General features: G+C 29.2%; 2 long non-coding RNA genes across 2 annotated transcripts in view; both read right to left on the reverse strand.

Moving 5' to 3' along the window:
• Nucleotides 1-242: 242 nt before the first annotated feature.
• Nucleotides 243-4,629, reverse strand: LOC142331315 (uncharacterized). The gene is made up of 3 exons (XR_012757958.1): nt 4,557-4,629; nt 2,823-3,016; nt 243-429 (listed from the first exon to the last, which is right to left on the reverse strand). It is a non-coding gene; the product is annotated as an uncharacterized LOC142331315 (long non-coding RNA).
• Nucleotides 4,630-10,946: 6,317 nt separating this feature from the next.
• LOC142330995 (uncharacterized) overlaps nt 10,947-21,208 on the reverse strand; it is a 30,960-nt gene continuing 20,698 nt past the window's right edge. Inside the window, exons 2-3 of the long non-coding RNA XR_012757863.1 lie at nt 14,274-14,501; nt 10,947-11,024 (exon numbers count right to left, since the gene is read on the reverse strand). This is a non-coding gene — a long non-coding RNA (uncharacterized LOC142330995). The remainder of the gene's footprint in view (nt 11,025-14,273; nt 14,502-21,208) is intronic.

Raw genomic sequence — 21,208 nt, forward strand, 5'->3', positions numbered from 1 at the left:
ATAAAAAAAGCAATTTCATCAGAAAAATGTTTATTACAAATCACATCCTACTTGATGTTAATCATGCACTGAGTTACGATTTTACAATAATGTATGTGAATAAATTTTCTGGAAAGAACTCTATTTCTAATATTATTACCAGAATGATCTTTACCATCTTACCCATCTTTAAATGAAGTACAAAAATTTGTGTTAAGTCTATTTTGGTAGCTGATTTCCTCACCACCTTTGAGGTACAGTATTTGGCGCGTTTTTTTTATAGTGCTATCCCACGTAGGCCTAGTGCACTTAGCCTTTTCTCTAATTATAATATGTTATCCATTAGTAGTAGTAGTAGAAGAAGCTACAGATTTTAATTAATTTTGATGACTTAAAAAATTTTTAAGGTTTAATTTTTCTAGTTATATTTGATGAAATTTCTACTTAAAACTGAAAAAAACAAGAAAACAAGAGTTAAAAAAAGAAAAGTAAATGACAAACGAGAGTTATTTATAGTAATAGTTAAGTTTCTTATGATAGGTGAAAACTATACACTAACATAATCTGTAATACCGCGTTGTTAAGCAAAAAGAGTTTTACTCTTTTTTCATCATTTATTCTTTTACCACAAACTATATTTCATCATATTGTGCAGGCTACAATTGCAGGTTTTACTTTTTTCAGAAATCAAAACTGTTAAGCCTGACGACCATACCATCTGCCAAGTCGAGCATGCAAAATTTGTTCTACATAAGCCACGAAAAAATCATTAATTAAAATATTAATAATAAGTTTAAAATAAAGAATATTTTCTTAAAAGATAAGAAAGTCTTTGTTTTCTTCTTTTTTTATAAGACAAATAATTAATATAAATAATAAATAAATACTTTTGTGTGTGCGTGTGTACACAATCCATTTACGATGTACAATAGAGACTTAGATTGTGAAAAATATTTTTGTAAATTTACAAGCGGATCTCAATTTTTTGTTTAAAAATCGCAAATATCTTGAAAACTGTCGATCCTAGTGGTTTGGAAAAACTTTTGATCCCTACAATGAGATACCCCAGTAATGTTACTCTAAGTAGAGTCGCTGTTAACCATTGAGTAGCTTGCTTGAATTTTGGTCTTTCCAAACGAGTTGTTTGTTATATTTTGTTCCAATTAAACAATAATATATAGCAAAATAATATGACTAAATAAATGCTGGTCTTAATGATTTAGTAGCTTGTTTTGAATGGCGGTTTTGTATGATATACTATCATTTATAAAAAAACAAATTTCTATTTCTGTATTTTAATAAATTCATGACTTTCATTTATATGAGATAAAGCAAAATATGAGATAATACAAAAGTATTACCAACCATGATATTTTATGAACCTAAAAATTACACAAGAACATAATAGCTTGTATTTGGTTTATTACACCAAAAGAAGAAAAACAACAATGCTTGCTAATGTATAAGACAACAGGAGTAGACAGTCATCAGTAGCTGAACATTGAAAAAAACAACTCCAACAAAGATGAATATTTGTAACTTTTTTCAATTTTTTTGCACGACTTGATTTATAAAATGTTATTTCTCTGTGTTTCAGCAAAGAATTACTTTTTAGATAAGTTTGAGAATGGCAAATATATTACTCATTTTCTTTTCATTATTCAGTTTTTATAAGATACCATTTCTGTAATAAAATTACTATGTTGTTTGCAAAGAAACATGCAATTCCCTTGCAGGATAGGCTTCCAAGCATCAAAAATTATTAAGTGATGCAATTACCTACATATGAAATGAACACCAAAGGTTACAGAAAATATCAACAATCGTGTTCTGTGGTAATGAAGACACCGATGGGAAAATATAGTTTCTATCAGGTGTGGCAAAAAGCAGTGCTCTTTACAGTAAAAATGAAACCATATGATTTTTCTAAAAAGTGTTAAACGAATACTATGCAAATATATTATGCTCATAATTGTCTGGTAAAAAAAAATTAAAGATGGAGAAAGCTACAACTCACTTGGAGAGGGTTAGAGGGTTCAAAGACAACTTTATCAGACTCAGGTTGCAAAAGCACATGTGAATAGTAAAATCAGTTCTATCATTTGATTACGCACAGAAACTAAGCTATCCATCATCACAAATTATAGAAATTGCATACTTTATATCTGCGAAAAAAATTAGCTTTTTTAGTATCTATAATGAAGGATTAGGTCAGTAATGTTTGGTTATTATAGATGAAGAGAATTACACTGGAAAAGGCCCAAGTAGTGCTGCAAGTACATTGGATTATTATTAAGAAAATAAAAAAAAGTTGATGAGTTACAGCTCTTTGCTGATAACTGTGTGAGCCGAAACAAAAACAGTAAAATCTTACGATACCTTGACTAGCAAATAAAACTGGGAGAAATAAGAAATTTTATTTTTAAGTTTCTTCTTACCAGTCGCAATGGAATTGCATCTGATGGTATTAGAGTTGATTATACAGAAATACACTAATGCCACTATTGATACTTATGAGGATATACTGCATTGTGTTACACAAGCATCAGCAGGCGGATGCATGTTAGCAGTACCATATAGTAAGATTATTAAAGAAACAAAAAATCTTTAAACAAAAGATTTCTTAAATTTTTAACCCTCACTTGTTGTTTGTAATTAACAGTATCTTTTTTAATCTTGAACTGAAAATTGTGTAACAAATTGCATTCAACAGAGGAAGATTACAAGGTAATAAAACCATATTAAAATGAAAATTGATTTTTTTTTAGACATAAGATCCCATTATTTGTGCACAGTAAAGTATTATATAAATAAAATATTCAACTAGCTAGCATATTACTTACTTTAGTCATAGTCCTAGTCTATTTTTACTCTTTCTTTTTTCTGATAATTCTTTTTGGTGGTATTGGAGGTTTCTTAAATACAAAATCATCTTCATTGTTAGTACTTTTATTAGACAACTTTTGAGGGCAAAGATAAAATGTGTTTGTTTGTTCAGATTGGCCAGCATTTTTTGAAGTTCTAAAATATGGTTTATCTAAAAAAAAAAACTTATGTTAATCAATCTTCTCCAAAAATTATAAAAATACTGGTAGTTTATCCATTATATTTTTTATTATGAGCTATTCATTCTTAGAAGATAAAATTCCTTTAATGTGATTTAAACAAATAATGTGATTTTTAATATGATGACTATGGTAAAGTTCCTCAGAACCCCTTGCATGTACTAACTTCCTACTATCTTGACCTGAAATTTCCTGTGGTGTGGTTCATGTATGAGTATTTTCAGGGTTCGATTTAATAAGTATTCTTAAAATTAAACTTCATATAATTTCAATTTTAATTAATATCTTGGATACATAAAACTCATATACAGGTTTCTGATGTATTCTATATATTACTGCTCAATTTTATAACATAATAAAATTAGAGCTCATTCTGGATAAGATGAGAATAACCTCATTTGTTCAGGAGAGCATTCGTGGTTTCAACAAGATGGGACCACATATCACACGGCAAGAGCAACAATGGACCTTCTGAGAAATTTCTTTAAAATAAATTACTAATACTGACTGGCTTATGGCTAGCTAATTGATGATCTATCTCCTCCAAATTTTTTCTCTGGGGATATCTAAAAAGGTTGTGTATTCAAAAATAATCCACACCCCATTAAAGAACTGAAAGCCAGCACAACTCATGAATTATGAGAAATTGGAAGAGGTACTCATCAAAAGGTTGCAGAGAATATGAAAAAGAGGGTAAAGGCTTGCTTTGTAAAAATGGAGGATAAGTTAAACACATTTCTTACGAAAAAATTTGATTTCAATATTGTTTGCATAACTAATTGTAATATTTTTAACTAATCGCATTAAATATAGGACATTTTTCTTTAAATTGGGCTGCTTTTTTTGGTTGTGATTTAAAACAAACACTCTTATGTGTTATTTTTTATCAACATTTTTCAATTTACACCTTAGTATATTAATAATATTGGAAAAAATTATTTTTTTTGTAATTTTTTTTTCTCAATTTAACTGAAATAATAACAGAAATTTAAATGTTTTCAAAAGACTGAAAAACTGGATGGATTATCAGCTGTTACAACACAAAAAACAAAATTTTGTTATATATTTTTTAATTAGATAGAATGAATATATTGTGATGAAATAGATAGTGGTATTTCAAGTCTGTTTCAGTAATTATATTTTTTAATTAGATTTAAATATTTATTCAAATAAATCCAATGTACAATAGTCATTTGAAAAGTAGTTCCCATTTTCCATAAAAGTATATAATTAAGATTTTTCAATAAAGATTTTCTATCTTTCTATATAACTTAAGATCCCTTCTCTACAGCCTGAACATTTAGGTTTTCATAATGTATTAAATGCTTTTGTATGTCCTTGTACCTATTACATTCAACAGCACAGTCTCAATATTTTTTTACCAGAGATGTTTAATATGAAATGCAGATAAAGCAATTGTCTCTAAAGAAAAAAGAATTATAATCTCTAGACATTATAATCTTCAAACACAAACTGCAATGCTAGTGTAAGAAAACCAATCAAAATATCTACCTTTATGTTTTATATTACGATCTTGAAGATAATCACGTAATCTTTTTGCATTCTGGTCAACAAAGTCCTGTAACAGAACAATATTACAATTGTTATATTAATGAATTAATAACACATTAAAATATTAGTGATAAGATTCTTCTACAATTTATGAAGAATTATACTGCAATATAGTTTGTCTGATTATGGTAATAATCAAGTAATAATTTACAAAATGGTACTACAGTATTAAAATCCACACATATGCCAATCATATTGGTATTTACTGCTTTTTATGTATGAAAGAATACTGATTATTGTAAACTCTGAATAAGGAACCTACACACACACTGAAAATTTACGAACATAATCCGAAAATGCAAGATCCAATTCTCTGGCCACACTTCTTGCATGAATGACTTACACAATCCTCACGTACATCAAAACACAAAAGAACAGCAGGTGGGTTTACGACATCTGTATAGAAAGACATTGCAACACTGGATATTGTTAGTATAAGTGTGCAATTTAATTTTGTTAAATTTTCATTAAAATATATTTAAAAATTTTTTTTTTATAATCATAAAACTAAAATCTTAAAGCAAATTTTGTTAAAAATCAAATATTTTGAATCTTACTTTACAGATGCATAAAATTAATACAAAACAGAACTGACAAAAGCATTTCAGAATTTCTGTTATTTGCAGCAATTGGTTATCTATTAGACAGAGTGTACCACTTCCAAGATTGAGAAAATCCTGTCCACACCAGATAATAAGATTTGAATTCATAAATTAAACTAAACAAAGTTTTGAACTATTCAAAGATACAAGAGTCTTTGTTTGGAGTATTAAGCAAATATACAATGAACAGAGTTAACAACTAATGATAACCTAAAGATTATTACATCTAAACATATTTATATACCATATGCGAATAAACAATGAGCTGTTGTATCAGAAGAAATACTACCAGCCAATATAAATGAGTGTAAAGGAAATTACTAAAATAAAAAGTATGATAATGATAAATAAAAAAAATAAAAACTGAACCAACCAATTAATATTTAAATATGCATAAAATTTCATTCACTTATATTTAAAAAAATCACTTTATTAGAACTTATTATAATTAAATTTGAATTCTAATTACATTAACCATAATTTAGATAATAAATAAATAATTTTATTTTAAACTGTATCAAACAAAATTACACAAACACTCCATTATAAATCAAATTTCTTCAGCTCTTCTTACAAGTGATCATTTAATAATAATCAATAAGCTTATAGAAAAAATGTACGTATGAAATTTAAAAAAAATTACCAACTTACCTTTAAATTAATATTAGTGAAATCCTCTTCAGTTTTGCTGGTTTCTTTTACATAAAAATATATATAATCACTTCGACTTATTTTGGAAACTGGTTGTAATGATAATTGCTTCATGAAACTAAATGGTAAACAGAAAAGACACATTGTTAGTAATTAGAGTAAAGCATTATATACACTATAGAATGGAAATAAACAGAATAAATTTAATTAATATAGAGTTACCCAAAATAGCCCTATTGTAACCCCATTATAGGGTTATAACAGGGATATCATTAATGTTTTTTATTATTAATGTATAGTAACTAGTAATGATACTAAATTTGTAAGCACTTTTGCCTTATGTATTAACCTTTGTTTTTAAAAGACATTTGTTTCAAACATGGCTTCCAGGTGGTACTCGAAGCTTGAACCCAGATAACCATATATGCTACCATAATTATTGATATACATAAATTTTTAGTGACTCAATTCTTATTCTGGATCATTTTGTTTTACTTGCTGGAAATTCATTCAGATTTCAAGTATTTAAGCTTTGTAGATTATAATTTTGTCAAAACCTTTGCTCAGTTTGCTTAATAAGTAAAACAATTAATTTTTTATCCGGAAATTAATACAAAAGTATACTCTATATTAGACACAGCTATTCAAAAACACTTGTACCTTTCTATTACAAGATTTATACACAAAGGTGAGTGAATAATTATCCACAATGGAGCCAAAAACTTAATTTCATTAAAAATAAAAAACTTCATTTTTCAATATAGTCTCCATTGATTTTTGTTGCACTTTTTCCAGCACTACATGTGTTGCCAACACTACATTTCTTTATGATTTAATAAAAAAAATGTTTTTTGTAAATAACATGGTTTTTGTATATATGTTTTTTGTAGTAGTGCAAGCCATGCATGAACTAAACTACTTCCTTCAATCCTAGGTCAAAGGTGAATCAATGTCCTCTAATATCTCTAAGACAGGCAAACAAGTGATAGTCTGAAGGAGGAAGTGTATAATGATTTTGATTATTGGGAGGGTTACAATTGTGTGGGCAGTAATGTGCAGATGGACACGTCATGTTACTTACTGTTTATTGCAAAATCCCTTTCCTGATAATGTTCAAGTACTAGATCTAATAAATCTCAAAAAATTCTATCAATTTTCTTACTGATGACTTTTTAATTTTTTTCTGGTAGATGGATGTGGTTATTTTTATTCCATAGTATGCTGTTTTCTCTTTGGCTTGAAATGGTTGACCCGTACATTGTTACCAGTGATTCAGTCCAATAAAGTATCAACACCTACATTATCATAGCAGGTCAAATTTTGGTCAGTTATCCAAGGTCATTTGTTCATGCTGCTTTGTGAGTTGTTTTGGACAAACTCCTCCTTGCACAAACTTCATGATGTTAAGTCTATCATTGATGATTTTGAAAGCAGAACTACAATTTGTAGATCATTTACGACTTCTTAAACAGCAACTCATCAGACTTTCATAACCATAACACATACATACTCAGTGTTGTGAGTAGTAACCATACATTGATGTGAAAATGTTAATTAAAAACCAAACCAATCAGAATAAAAAGAAAAGACTGAGCATTGTGTTATTGAACAACCACGGAAGATGGTAGAGAAGTAAATAGTATTTCCAAGATTTTACACAATATGCTATGCATACGATCATGTTGATCTTGTCCAATGGATGTTAGTCTGTATAAAGTTGGAGACGTTGAACAATGTTTTAAACAACAACCAACATTGTCTGTTTAGTGTCTGTTTCTTGAACTGAAACAGACACTAGGGATTACCCTTTAGTAGTCAGCAGCAGTTCCTTTTATAAGAAAGGAAAATCTAAGGGCTAAGTTAACCTTAAACTGGATAATAGCAATTTGCAACCTCACTTATTTCATTTTAACCACCCAGGTTAGTAAACAGGCAGGGGTGGGAATATTAATAGTATCAAGATAAAGAGTTTTTCATTGTTAAGCCTTGATAAGTATTCTATAGCTTTTCAGGTTAAGAGTTGTAGCATTGCATATAAGGCATGTAAATCAGTGTAATGAAATGGTACTGATTTAAACTGCAAAAGCAAGTGAATTCTAATTTACATTGACAATTAGGCCACACGTTGGGCATTAGTTTATATCTTTTTCATTCTGGATTGTTATAGATTGCTACCTGATCTTACTATTACTCCTGTCAACAGTAACGTAGAGTTGCATTGAGTTTTAGAACACCAAGTCATGTAATAAGAGAGCTTAATTTTACAGGACTCAAATCTGTGTATAGCTTCAATTGAAGATTTTAGAATACATGACGTTCAAATTACAGTTCGACTAACATATCAGATAACAATAGTAAGCAGTCATTTTATTTATTTATCATTAAAATGTTTTCAAATTTTTTTTGAAAACCAAACCAGGTACTAAATATTTTCTTGATGTACTTCAAGATAAATTTATTGTTCAATTACCTTAGGATGGACTTAGAAAATGAAGAAAGATCAGTTAGTTTGCTCAAAACGTACGAAGCTTCAATCAGTATTATTAAGATTACATAAAGTATTTTAGAAATAAAAATACTGCACTTAAAAAGTAAACATACTCGATCTTGCTTTGAAAGCCTGAAGCTACGTTTTGATCCGGTTGTGGTGTCTGATTTGGTGTAGAAGTAACAGTTGTGTGGGCACTTTCACTAAAAATAATAAAAATATTTAAAAATAGCAGTAACGTAAATATTTTTAAATTACAAAAATAAAATATGATTATTTACACAATCAAATATATTATTATTGAATCATAGTTGATCTTTCTTTCATATATATTCTTATATTATTCTTATTCTAAGAAAGAAAGTTCCCTTTTTCTAGTTTTTATGCTGACTTTTATCATTAACTTTTCTACATAAAAATCCATTAGTTTAAAACTCACTAAAGATGTTCAACCATACAACTAATGAAGTTGGATTCTTATAGTTAGAACAGCTTTTATTAAGTCACAAAGGATATTTAGTTACTGAACCTGCCGTCTAATTATTATCCAATCTCTACAAATTTTGAAAATAAATAATTTTTAATTTTCACTCAAGTATCAGCTCTTTTTACAGTTTATATTCTAAGTTTAGAATTTATCATTTACCTAATTAATTATATAAATTAATTTAAAATTTTAGCTTTATTGAATCTAATCATTTCAATAAGGAACAAAAAACAAAGGGAAAAAATAAAACAGATACGGTACAAATAAAAGAGTAATGAAGTTGGATTCCATATAATCAAAAGAACAATTCACAATTACTGGTGTATCTTTCTCATAATACTCAATAGAATCAGTGGTGGAAAATTAAAATTTGTTGAAAAAGTTATTTTTTCAATTCAACAAAAAAGCAGTTAATGAAGTAAAATATCTAAACACATAACTATTTAATCAAGATTTTTTCCGGCATATTATAAATACTCAAATGATGTAGAGAAAAAATTCAGATTAGGAATAGGGCTTCAACAGATGTGGTAGAATTAAGAAAGCTTAATTTATTAATTAAAAGAGCTTACATATTTTCAATACTTAATTGTGTATTTATGTTTACAGATACAAAAACATAAAATACAATACCGATTAGGTCTCAACATACATCATTATTTCACAGAAGATAATACAAGTGAAGGTATATCCAAACAGCATTAGAACATTCAATTATTTTGCAGGATGTAGCTCATAATAAAATTTAAATCTAATGGAAATCTGTCCATAAAATAAATGGAAACAAAATAACAATTAATTTTAAATATCCACAAAAACATTTTTCTGCAAATTGGTTAAATAATTGAAAAAAACTATCATTATATCATTGGACAGTTGAGTAGCGATATCATTTATCTTCAAAATCTATGATAGTAACATGTAACAAACAGTAAACTGGCAAATGATCTACAGTAAAATTGTTCTTTTATCTTGGAAACAATTACATATTCCCCAGTGTTAGGGACTGTCATAAACGTTTCACATATTATTCCTATACTGTAAATATAATCATGATAAAATAGAAAGGTGACAAAGAACATTTGATTAAAGAAAATATTTTTCTGATGTAATTTCAAGTACTCTTAGTCTTAAAATTTATCTTAGGATAAGCTAAGAAATTGAATAAATGATTATTATATTGTCATTTCCTTGCTGAAAATGTATGAAGCATCAGTTCAGTATTACATAGTTTATAAAAAGTATAAACATTTTTGAGATTTAAATACTGCACTTAATTAGTACATACCTACTTAGATCATACCTGGTTATGATCTGAGAGCCCGAATCTAACTGGTTGTGGCGTCAAGTGTTTTTCTTTAATTCAGTGGCAAACTATTTATGAATATACTTTTATAAAGAATTCCTTGTTCGAATTAATGAAAACGTTAAGTAATACAATAAGTAAAATCCACATAAACAATAAAAATTCCGCGAATAAAAAAATGGACTGTATATTACATAATGGTGGATATCACAGCTAATGACACAAAAATGAATTACAGTATCCAACAATACCAATTATGAAAACTAGCAATAAAAAACAAAGCAAAACAGGACAAACTCTGAATGACAATTATTAAAGAATAACGTAAATAATTTAAATTGAACAACAAAAAACATAGTATTTACTGATATGGTAATGAATAACTAATTATAGTCTAATAATTCATCATCATTAACAAAAATGAACTAAATAGAAAAGTTAAAATTTCTTTAAATATATTAATTAAAAGTAGTGTCGACGGATACTTTACAGAATACTTTCGCAGAATATAAAGATGAGTTAATGTGTGTTAGATGAATTAAAATACTTTCTTGATGTAGTTTATGGTATACTTAGCATTAAAATTATTTTTTATAAGATTTGAAACTGATTTATTTTGTTATAAAGTTATAAAGGTCAGCTATAAAGGCAGCTCTTGGTCAGTTACATTTTCGTTTCTATGCTGAAAGTTTAAGAAGCTTCTGTTTATTACATAGACTAGGGAAAATTATGAACATTTTTGAGCTTAATGTACTGCAATGAAAAAGTTAACATATTAACATACCTGGTCCTGATTGGACTGAGTGAATGTAATTTTTCAAGCGGCTTTGGCCTCTGGTATGGTGCAGAATTAACAGCTCTGCGGCTTCTTTCCCTGCAAATAAGGTATAAAAATAACAGTATAACCTAAATATTTTGGATTATGAAAATAAAGAATAATTATTTATATTTCTTTCATCTTTACCCCTTATCTGCCAATTACTTAGAAATTATTAACAAAAATCATTTCCAGATAAAAAATGTTTTTTTTCTTTAATAAAGATTAATATTAATATTTTCTTTAATAAATATTATATTGTAGCATTTAATATTCTTCCAATTGTATCTTTAAGCTACTTAAAGAGGCAATGATTATTTTTTTACATATGAATATTATTAATTATCTTCTAACTGTAATGGGAGTGTAATTTTTAAAAGATTTGAGTTAAAATCAAATGTGTGTACTTTGGAAATAAAAGACTCAGATGTCAAAATGTTACTGGGTATTTAATTAAGGTATTCTGTAAGTATGAAAATAATTAGATTTAGATATTGCATTTTATGTCATTACCAAAGGATTGTCTCCATGTTTAAAAACATTTCTTTAATTGTTTACTGGTTATGTTTAAAATAACATAATTTTATACGGTCAGAAATAACATTGAGTTATGCTCAAATAATTATATAAAATATCAAAACAGATCATCAGTGAAAGGAAAAGATAATTATTTTGAAAAAATACTGAAAAGAAGTTTTAGTTAAATTAATGCTATAATTAGTATATGTATTAATTTAAATTAATCATTATTTACTTACTTAACTGGAAGAGTACTCATCAGGCTGCTTAAAAAATTAATTATTAAGCTTTTTATAGTTTATTATTTTTTAAATAAATTATTTATATATTTTATGATAGTGAAATCAAAAAATGCAAGGTTGATGATTCAACCTGTAATATTATAAATAATAAAAATTAAAATATAAAAACAGTTGTTATGGAAATGGTAGTAGTTACGTATCATTACATGACAACTCCACAACAAAGTTTCATTATTGCAATTTTTAATATGCAAAGTAATAATGAAAAATTTAATATTAGATTAATAATATTATAAAAATAAAATAAATATTATTTTCTTTTGATGATGATACTGCAAACATTAATATAGTCATACATAATGGAAACCAAATTTATTTTGCAGTTTATTATTTTATTTACACACTAAAGACCCTATAGTTTTATAGGAAAAAATATACAAATGTCAGAATTTTGTTAATTAAGGAAATGGGAAAAGTGGTCATAAGTCAGTAATAGTACTTTTTAGGTATGTTAATAGCAAGCATCATTAAATTCATTCATTTAATTATCTGTTTGTATTTATTCAAATTACTAATTATATTTCAATTTAAAATAACTAAAAATGCCTATTTCATCAAGTGCATAAGAAAGGCAGATTTCCTGTTTTACAGAACCTTGAAAACGTATCCAAAAAATCTTTTTTTTCTTTTAACTCCAGTTCCTGTGAACCAATTCACTTGAAGAACAACGAGGCTCTATCTCAATAGATTTACTTCACCCTATCAAGTTTTTTCAAAATCGTTTAAGATTTGCCTTCCGGTAGTGCGGACGAAAACATTTTATACAGTCATACGCGTATGTATATAAATAAGATCGGAGGCAGTAGCAATTTCCAATTCTTTGGAAATCTGCTAAAAAGGCTTAACATACATAAGTCTAAAATGTACATTGGTTTAACACTAAAGTGTTTAAGTGGTTTACGAAACCTCTCGAATAAAATTCATTTTAACAGTCGGCCCACATTAATCCATGCATTTGTAATTAATTAAATTACAAATCTTGGAAACAATTAAATATAACTTTGTGCAAGAAATTCAAATTAATTCAAGTTGAATTCAAAACATCTATATATGTAAATATTTAGAATAATTGGCAAAAACTTTGTAACAGACCTCCAGCACAGATTACTGAACCGTTCTTGCCAATTTTTACTTCATAAAGTATCGTAATCACGAAAAAAATTCGGTTTTGAGATTTCAACGGAAATTGCATTTTATCCATCCCTGAATCCATTTTGCCTGTTTGGGCGTGACGTCTGTACGTACATATGTAGGTATCTCGCATAACTTAAAAACGATTGGCCGTAGAATGTTGAAATTTTGGATTTAGGATTGTTGTAATATCTAGTTGTGCACCCCTCAGTTTGATTGAATCGACTGGACCAAAAGTGTCCAAAAATTGTTTCTTAACTGCAGTAATAAGTCCTCATTGTTGAGCTTTTCAACGATACGAACAAGTGATACTTATTTTCATTGGTACAGGGTTACAACCCAATAAAATTTTGATTAATGAAATATTTGCATCTTATAATCGGAAAGCACATCTGCGAGAATCCGACGTCCTTTCCTTTTTTTAAACTTTTTTTTAAATTTAACTATACTGATTTATTAATAATTATTAACCTGTGATTTTAAAAAAAAATACAATAAATAATTCAATAAGAAAAAAATACGAGAAATATTTCTAAAGTTAATTTAAACTTTTTTCCTCCTGGATTTCATAATAAATTCACAACTTTGAATCTGCTTTAAAATCCTTCTTAAAAAATTATAATTTTATTTTTATTTTCACATTTCGTTCTTTTTTATTCAAAAAACAGTTCGGTTAAAGAAAGTTCCTTTTTTCATTTTACCGTAATATTATTTAAACTAAAAGGAAATAGTTTGGAAACTGATTCTAGAACATGAAGAAATTAAAGTATGTTCACACAAATACATGTTTATTAACGCTTTGTTATAGAGTTACGGCTACCGAAAACTTTGGCCTGGATTTCAGTTCCACAGGTGAAATGACTTCAAAGTGAAACTTGTAAGGCTCTGTAAATGGGGTAAAAAATGGAATAAAACAGTTCCAGACATTTATCTCCTGTAGTTTGCATGATATATATCCAAAAACAGAATAATTTGGTAACAAAAAATACATTTCTTTATGTTAGAAATAAGGAAAGTTTGTTAAATGACTAATAAATGTAACAATTTTATTATAAAAACTTGAAGCGAATTTAATTATGAAAAAAATAATCTAATAAAATCCATAAAAAACAACAAAAAAAGATAAAAATTTAAGACCAAAACAGAACAAACTTAACAACAAAATGTTATGAATTTATAAAAATTAAAAGCAATACTAAAAATAAATAGTAATACTAAATAGTAATAGTAAAATTTATAGTAATACTATAAATTTACACCTTTCAAATATTAAAATAATTTTAATTTACTTTTAAAAAATTACTCACTGTGATTTAAACTGTATAAATTTACAATAAATGTTTAAAAATTTTACCTTGACTTCGATGTAGTTTTCAACTCATTTCCTTACATTTTCTGTCTTCACACTAATGATGTCTCTGTGTTCCTTGGTGAAGGAAACTGCATTGACATTGGAAGAGATCAGTTCATCATTTGTGTCTAACCTTTTATTTGCATACCTCACATTTAAATCATCCCCATACACAAAAACTTATGGAGTAAGGTTCCTTTACGATCTCATTATCAGGTAGTTCTTTTGTTTCTGAAACAAAATTTTATTTTAATAAACATACCCGTATACATGAATTTAACCTGATCAATCCAAAATCATATTATTAATATGTTGCTAACATCCTGAATATAATGGGGTAAATTATAGAGTTTTACATTTCACATATTTATTTATAGTTTGTGTATTTTTATAGTGAGGAAGATAATGTTAATTCACACACTTTGATCTTGATCACACTTCAATTTCACACTTTATTTATACCAATCATTTTATTTCCCCTCCAGTTTAAAACACGTAAAAGATAGAATAATTACCTTACAAAAACCAGGACCAGTTCATGTCTTTATAATATGCAAGACAACTATATTACATTTTTAAAAATGATTACATTTTGAAGTAATTTGAATTTCAGTTATGCTAGATGAATTTTTTCAAATAATCATTCTACTTAAGATTTTGCCATAAAAACAATGGTAATATGGTTTGCTTGGCATTTCCCCCGCTACCACACAATTCGGTTGCCCTAAAGCATAAGACCGAGTGTCTGTGCCATAAACGGCAACAGTTTAGCGACCAGTCTCTTAACTAGCTCCTAGAGCTAACCAAAAGCGTGAGCGGAATAAGCATGGTACACCATACACCACTCACTTGTGTATCCTACCACCCACTTGTCATATACCACTAAAATGGGTAGGCACACCCCGTCAACTACTACAATATACATGATTATCAATAATTAAATTTATCTTGTTAAAGACAGCAATTCTCTGCCATGCCTAGGCTGCTGAATGACAGCAAGTATCTGTCTACCATTAAAGTGCTTGGAGTCTTTTCCCTTAGGCAACCGCTTCAAGGAACTCCCACACGGTATGACAATGTAGCTCTCGCCACATTGACTTGTGCTTGTGAGTGGCCAATTTTCCCCTTGACTTCTAAGTTCCAGCGTGGCCCGAGTTCTGGCCCCCTCCAAGAGCTGGGCAGTTGACCATCATGTCGTCGTTCTACTAGACCTCCCTGCAGACACACAGCTCATCAGCTGCCAGGTGGAACCGAAACAAATATTGGTTTAAGTTTACATTGTTGGAGAGCACTCAGGCTCCCGTTGCCCTTAAAAATGTGGAGAGGCATACCATCCCCCCAGATCCTGTATAAATCTATACAAAGACCTTCCCTTAGTTGTGGTGTGCCATCCTTGCTTCCATCGTGAGGCTGTGAAGCCTCCTCCACAGATGGAAGATGGGCAACTGTTTGAAATTTAGAACCGGTGCATTGAGATCAGTTCCGCTCCGGTACAAGCCCACCTTGAAACCGCATCCCAAATACCTCGGCCTCCCTGCCTCTTCGCAATATAAAAAATATGTTGCAAGTAAGATAATTTTTTTTGTTTTAATAAAAAAAATTAGTGAATAAAATGAGATTTTAATTCATTTTGGTATTCTCTATAATCAGTGACCCTGGTTTGCAAAAAATAAACTAAGATGCAAGCGTGCATCTTTTTTGAAGCAGATGGCAGATGGCAGATGGCTGAACGCTGACTAGGGAAAGTGAAGGAGCATTCAAAATTTAAAATATCTTCAAAAAAGATAAAATAGAATAATTTTAAGATTGTAATTAGATAAATATAGGTATGCTTTAACATTTAATTTGGTTAGCTATTTATAAAAAAACTTAAGAAAGCCTTTATAAAAATAATAAATATCAAAGTAAAAAAAAGGAATGAAATTTAATATAAAAACTATAAAAAGAAATATATATTATGTTCTATAAGAAAAAGATTTAAAAGCCTGGATTTTACTTGTTTTAAATATACATTTAATCAAACAATTGAAACTATATCTTTACTTACTTTTTAAACTTCTTAAACTTACATTTAATTAAAAGATTAATTTATTTAATGTAATGAATAAAATTTAAAAAAATAAAATAAAATAAAATTACATTTTTAAGTAGTCACGCTGTTGGCGGGGTACGAATACTTTACATACCCGGCAATCCTGAGAGGTATTATAATTGCATACAACATATTTATTTATAATGTTACTATGAAATTAAAATTTATAATTAAAAAAAAAAATCGTAGTATATTATATTTGGTACCTGATAAGGAAATATGTGAATAATACACCATGAGCAGTGTCAGAGCGCATTAAATTTGATACCTGTTAAGCAAGAACGTAAAATAATACAATCTGAACTGTTTCACAGCATATTAAATTCGCCAGCTGTTAATAGCATTTTAGCAGAAAATGATACATTTGAATCCTCGACTTCATTTACGCAAAATGACAACGGAATTACTTTCTTTTGCTACAAAGACGATGCTTCTAAGGCGGAGATTATGAGGGTCCTCAATGTTGTCCAAAATAAGTTATCCTTAAGTTCATGCGAAGATATCAATACAACTTTTAAAATTATTTTTCCTGACAGCTGCATAGCGTCAAAATTCCAGCTTGCAGCTACTAAATGCTCTATTGTCATAAATTATGGCCTTGCACCATATTTTTATGAAATTCTGCAAAAATGTTAGAATAATAATGACAAAATCGGGTTGGGGAAAAGTATAGGGACAAAGGAAGCCATTTTAGCCCTCAGATTAATAATAGAAGGAAGATTAAAGAAAAAGAAACCGACATACATGGCACTTATATCCTTAGAAAAGGCATTTGATAACGTAGACTGGAATAAAATTTTCAGCATTTAAGAAAAATTTAGGATTCAGGTATAGAGATAAAAAAAAATCGCTAACGTTTAGAGGAACCAACTGCAACAGTAATCATCGAAGAACAGAAAAAACAAGCCGTAATATAAAAGGGAGTCCGACAAGGATGTTCCCTATGGCCGTTACGATTTAATATTTACATAGAACTAGCAACTAGAAGAGTTAAAGAACAGCTAAGATCCCGAGTAATACGGCAAGGTGAAAATATAAAGATGCTACCATTTCGTGATGATATAGTAATCCTAGCCGAATGTAAAAAAGATGTAGAAGAAACAACGAATCGCCATGGATGAAGTCCTACGTAAAAACTAGCATGGAAATAAACAATAATAAAACGAAAGTAATGAAATGTAGTAGAAATAATGTAGACAGACCACTGAATATAAAAATAGGAAGAGAAAAGATTATGGAGGTAGATGAATCTTTTTACTCGGCAAGTAGAATTACTAAAGATAGATGAAGCAGGAGCGATATCAAATACCGAATAGCACAGGTAAAACGAGTTTTCAATCAGAAATATAATTTGTTTACATCAAAAATTAATTTAAACGTCAGGAAATCATTTTTGAAGGTACACGTTTGGAGCGTAGCTTTATATGGAAGTAAAACTTGGACGATCAGAATACCTGAGAAGAAAACATTAGAAGCTTTTGAAATGCGGTACTATAGGAGAATATTAAAAATCGGACGGGTGAATAAAGTGACAAATGAAGAGGTATTGCGGCAAATTGATGAAGAAAGAAGCATTTGGAAAAATACAGTTAAAAGAAGACAGATTTTTAGGCCACACATTCTGGAATAGCCGCTTTGACATTGTAGGGTAAGGTAGATGGGAAACATTATGCAAAATACGTTAGGGATGTAAAATATAGGGAGTTTATCGAAATGAAAGGACTAGTACTAGATAGGGAATCCTGGAAAGCTGCATCAAACCAGTCAAATGCGTGAAGACAAAGAAGAAGAAAAAATGACAAAATATTTTTCAAGTAAATGTTTGTTTTGTTTATAAAATAAGGTTTTCTTATCTGTGATGCTTTTAGTCATAGTGATTTTAGTTTTCTTCAAGTTGGAATGATACATATATTCTTGGTTAAATTGAAATCTGCGTTTCTTAACATTTTTATGCAAACCAACTTATTAAATATCGTTTTTTGTGTACTTTGCAAAATAATATACGCTAGTTTTTGTGAAAAGTTTAACAATCTATTATTATTAGTATTATAAATAATTATTTTAAAAAAAGAAAATCATTAAAAATAAACTTTAAAAATCGGGTGGGGTGTGTGGGGGTGTGTCGGGGCGTACGGCTGTTGATTTAACGGGAAACGTTACAGACCTTGGATAAAATTCCTCCAAGCTACAGATCGTAACTTCTCCGGAACATTTAAATGGGATAACCACCATCGTATTTTCAGGTAACTTCATAAGAAAGCTACCTATTGTAATGGGTACCATCATTCGACTTACGGAAAATTTCGATATATCTACACAGACAAAAGAAAAATCATACATCCTTCATAGGCACAGTATCGAATCCGTTTAAAATGGTCGTTAGTCCTCTAAACATTACCTAAGACCTTTGTCTGAAAAAAGTTTTGGTATGACTAACTTTACGAGAAGAGATGATCAAAATGTTGCTGGAATTGTAAGAAGATGGGATTTGTTGTACGCTGAACATGTTTAACGTTTTTCACTTTTAACCGTTGTGGTATTGAGTAAATTAAAATCTTTCTTAACTATAAGGTAGAAATCATTTTTTATCTCCTGTTTACTACCGGTGAAATCTACCTTCGCCTTCCGGCGTGCCGAAAGGGAGTTTTTTTTAACAAAACTTAATTCCTTCATTTAGCCAACTCTACAGATAAATTGGTCGGTCTGTATGTCAGGGAGTCACTTTAAGTGTTCGGATTGAAGTAAAAACGAGACACTGACAGCGTACTAAATTTAATTTTAACATATAACAGAAACTAAATGGTACATGATATTTATTTCGACAAATATCCTCGAAAATTTTATTCAGCATTGGTCTGTGATATGAGAAATAAGAGACATAAGGCGTAATAAACAGCGGTAGAGGTCTTCGCGCCGTGCCATCTTTGCGACGCTTCCGAAACAGTCTCCGTCGCTAGGCACCGGGCATTGGGGTAACTGTACGTGGCCAAAAATCTCCCCTTTCTAACAATAAGCGTAATTTATATTTTCGGCTCGCTTTTGCGCGTGCGCTGAGGCTGACATATTGAATTTTTATACTTTTTTACAAGTTTACTTTAATTTTTTACCTTTAAATATTTTCCAAAATACACTTATTATTACCGATAAAGCATGATCATAATTGCCATGCGACACAAATATGGTGAAAAAAATCATATCTTATCAATGGGGAAACCTACTGGGACCCTATTAGGGATTGGGATCGCGGACGCGACTTAAGTAATAATCAAATTTTATCTTCGTTGAACCTGAAAAAATAACACAGCATATACATCTATATAACTTTACATCTATATCCATAAAACTTAATCTACACTGCTTATCTAAGTAATTTTAATATAAAATTTGTTGGACCTGAAACAGAAACATACACAAAAGTACACATAAAAAGTCCCTACAGGTAGGTTCAAAAGCTATACCCTCCTCCAGACTAGATATATACAAAGAACACTGAATTTTTAACGTCCCCCGCATCCATAGATATCCAGTGAGAATTCATAGAAAAACACCATATTAATATATTAAGTTAAAAGAAACTAAAGGAAAAAAGTGGAGGTGAGAAAGGAGTAATCCACAGTAGGATTGCTAAACAAGACAACAACTCGCTCAAAGAAATCCTAAGCCCCTTTTAAGGCAGCAGGGATCCTCTTGTGCAAGATCAGAGCGCTTTTACCAAGAATAGTAGCAGAAAAATCATACTGAATTAAACTTCACTGATATAGATAGTAACAGATCTCTAACGCATCCAGGAATGTATGTTATACGAACCTACTCAGCCGAGCTAAAATTTTCGGCTAAGAGTAATGTTGAATGGTAACAAAAATCGGTACTTACAGGATATTGGTACACCACCTGATCTTCCTTTTAGTAATCTTCAATATTCTATGTTTTTTTACATCATATTTAAGTTTTTTATAATAACAGAATCATGTATTTCATTATTATTTTTACAATTTTATATAGGCTTCTACTTACTTTGGTATGGTATGGTATTTAAAATTCTTGAATTATTTATGTACCATCTACTTTGTAAGTACATTCTACAATGATTTTTGAAAAATGAAGCACGAGCATGGTTTCATTTAATTTTCAAACTGCTGTCAGGCAAGAAATTCATCGCCAAAGCAAGCAAAACAATACAGAACTAAAGAAAATTTCAATGTAAAAAAAGAAAAGGTTTGTGAACCACTTGTAAATTGTCGCACAGCATATCTTCTATTAATAATACGTTAAATGAAGATATCGCTTTGTTTCATTTGTCAAAACCCATTCTCAATCTGTAAAGTACAGAAAATTAATTTTTATTATAATTAAACGTTTAGGGGTATCTTGGTGGAAAGGTGACTATCACGCCAATAATTTGATTATTTATTTTATTTTAAATCATGAAATCTCATAAAATTAATTGCTTTTCAATTTTATTAACAATGATGAAAAAAAATCAAGTGATGTACTGTTAACTGATAAATACTCAAAATATTATTAGTAAGGTTAAAAATATGAATAACAGTCTTCTTGAAATATCATAAGCCAAGAAATGTACAAGATAAGCTTATGAAGTTTCATTGCACTGACTAAAAATTCATAAAAATGTATGTAATATATAGACACATTTATATACACATAACCCCCAACTGTAACCCGATGAACGATATAGGGATGATGAAAGACGGGCGCGACGCGAAAGACGCGGTACGAAAGCTTTACATACCCGGCACTTGCGAGAATTATTCACTACATACAACATAGATATTTACAATGCCACTATGTAATCAAGATTTAAAACACCCTGAACTGTGTCCGTGCA

The sequence above is a fragment of the Lycorma delicatula genome, chromosome 10 (assembly GCF_047948215.1).
Source record: "Lycorma delicatula isolate Av1 chromosome 10, ASM4794821v1, whole genome shotgun sequence".
Lineage (NCBI taxonomy): Eukaryota > Metazoa > Arthropoda > Insecta > Hemiptera > Fulgoridae > Lycorma > Lycorma delicatula.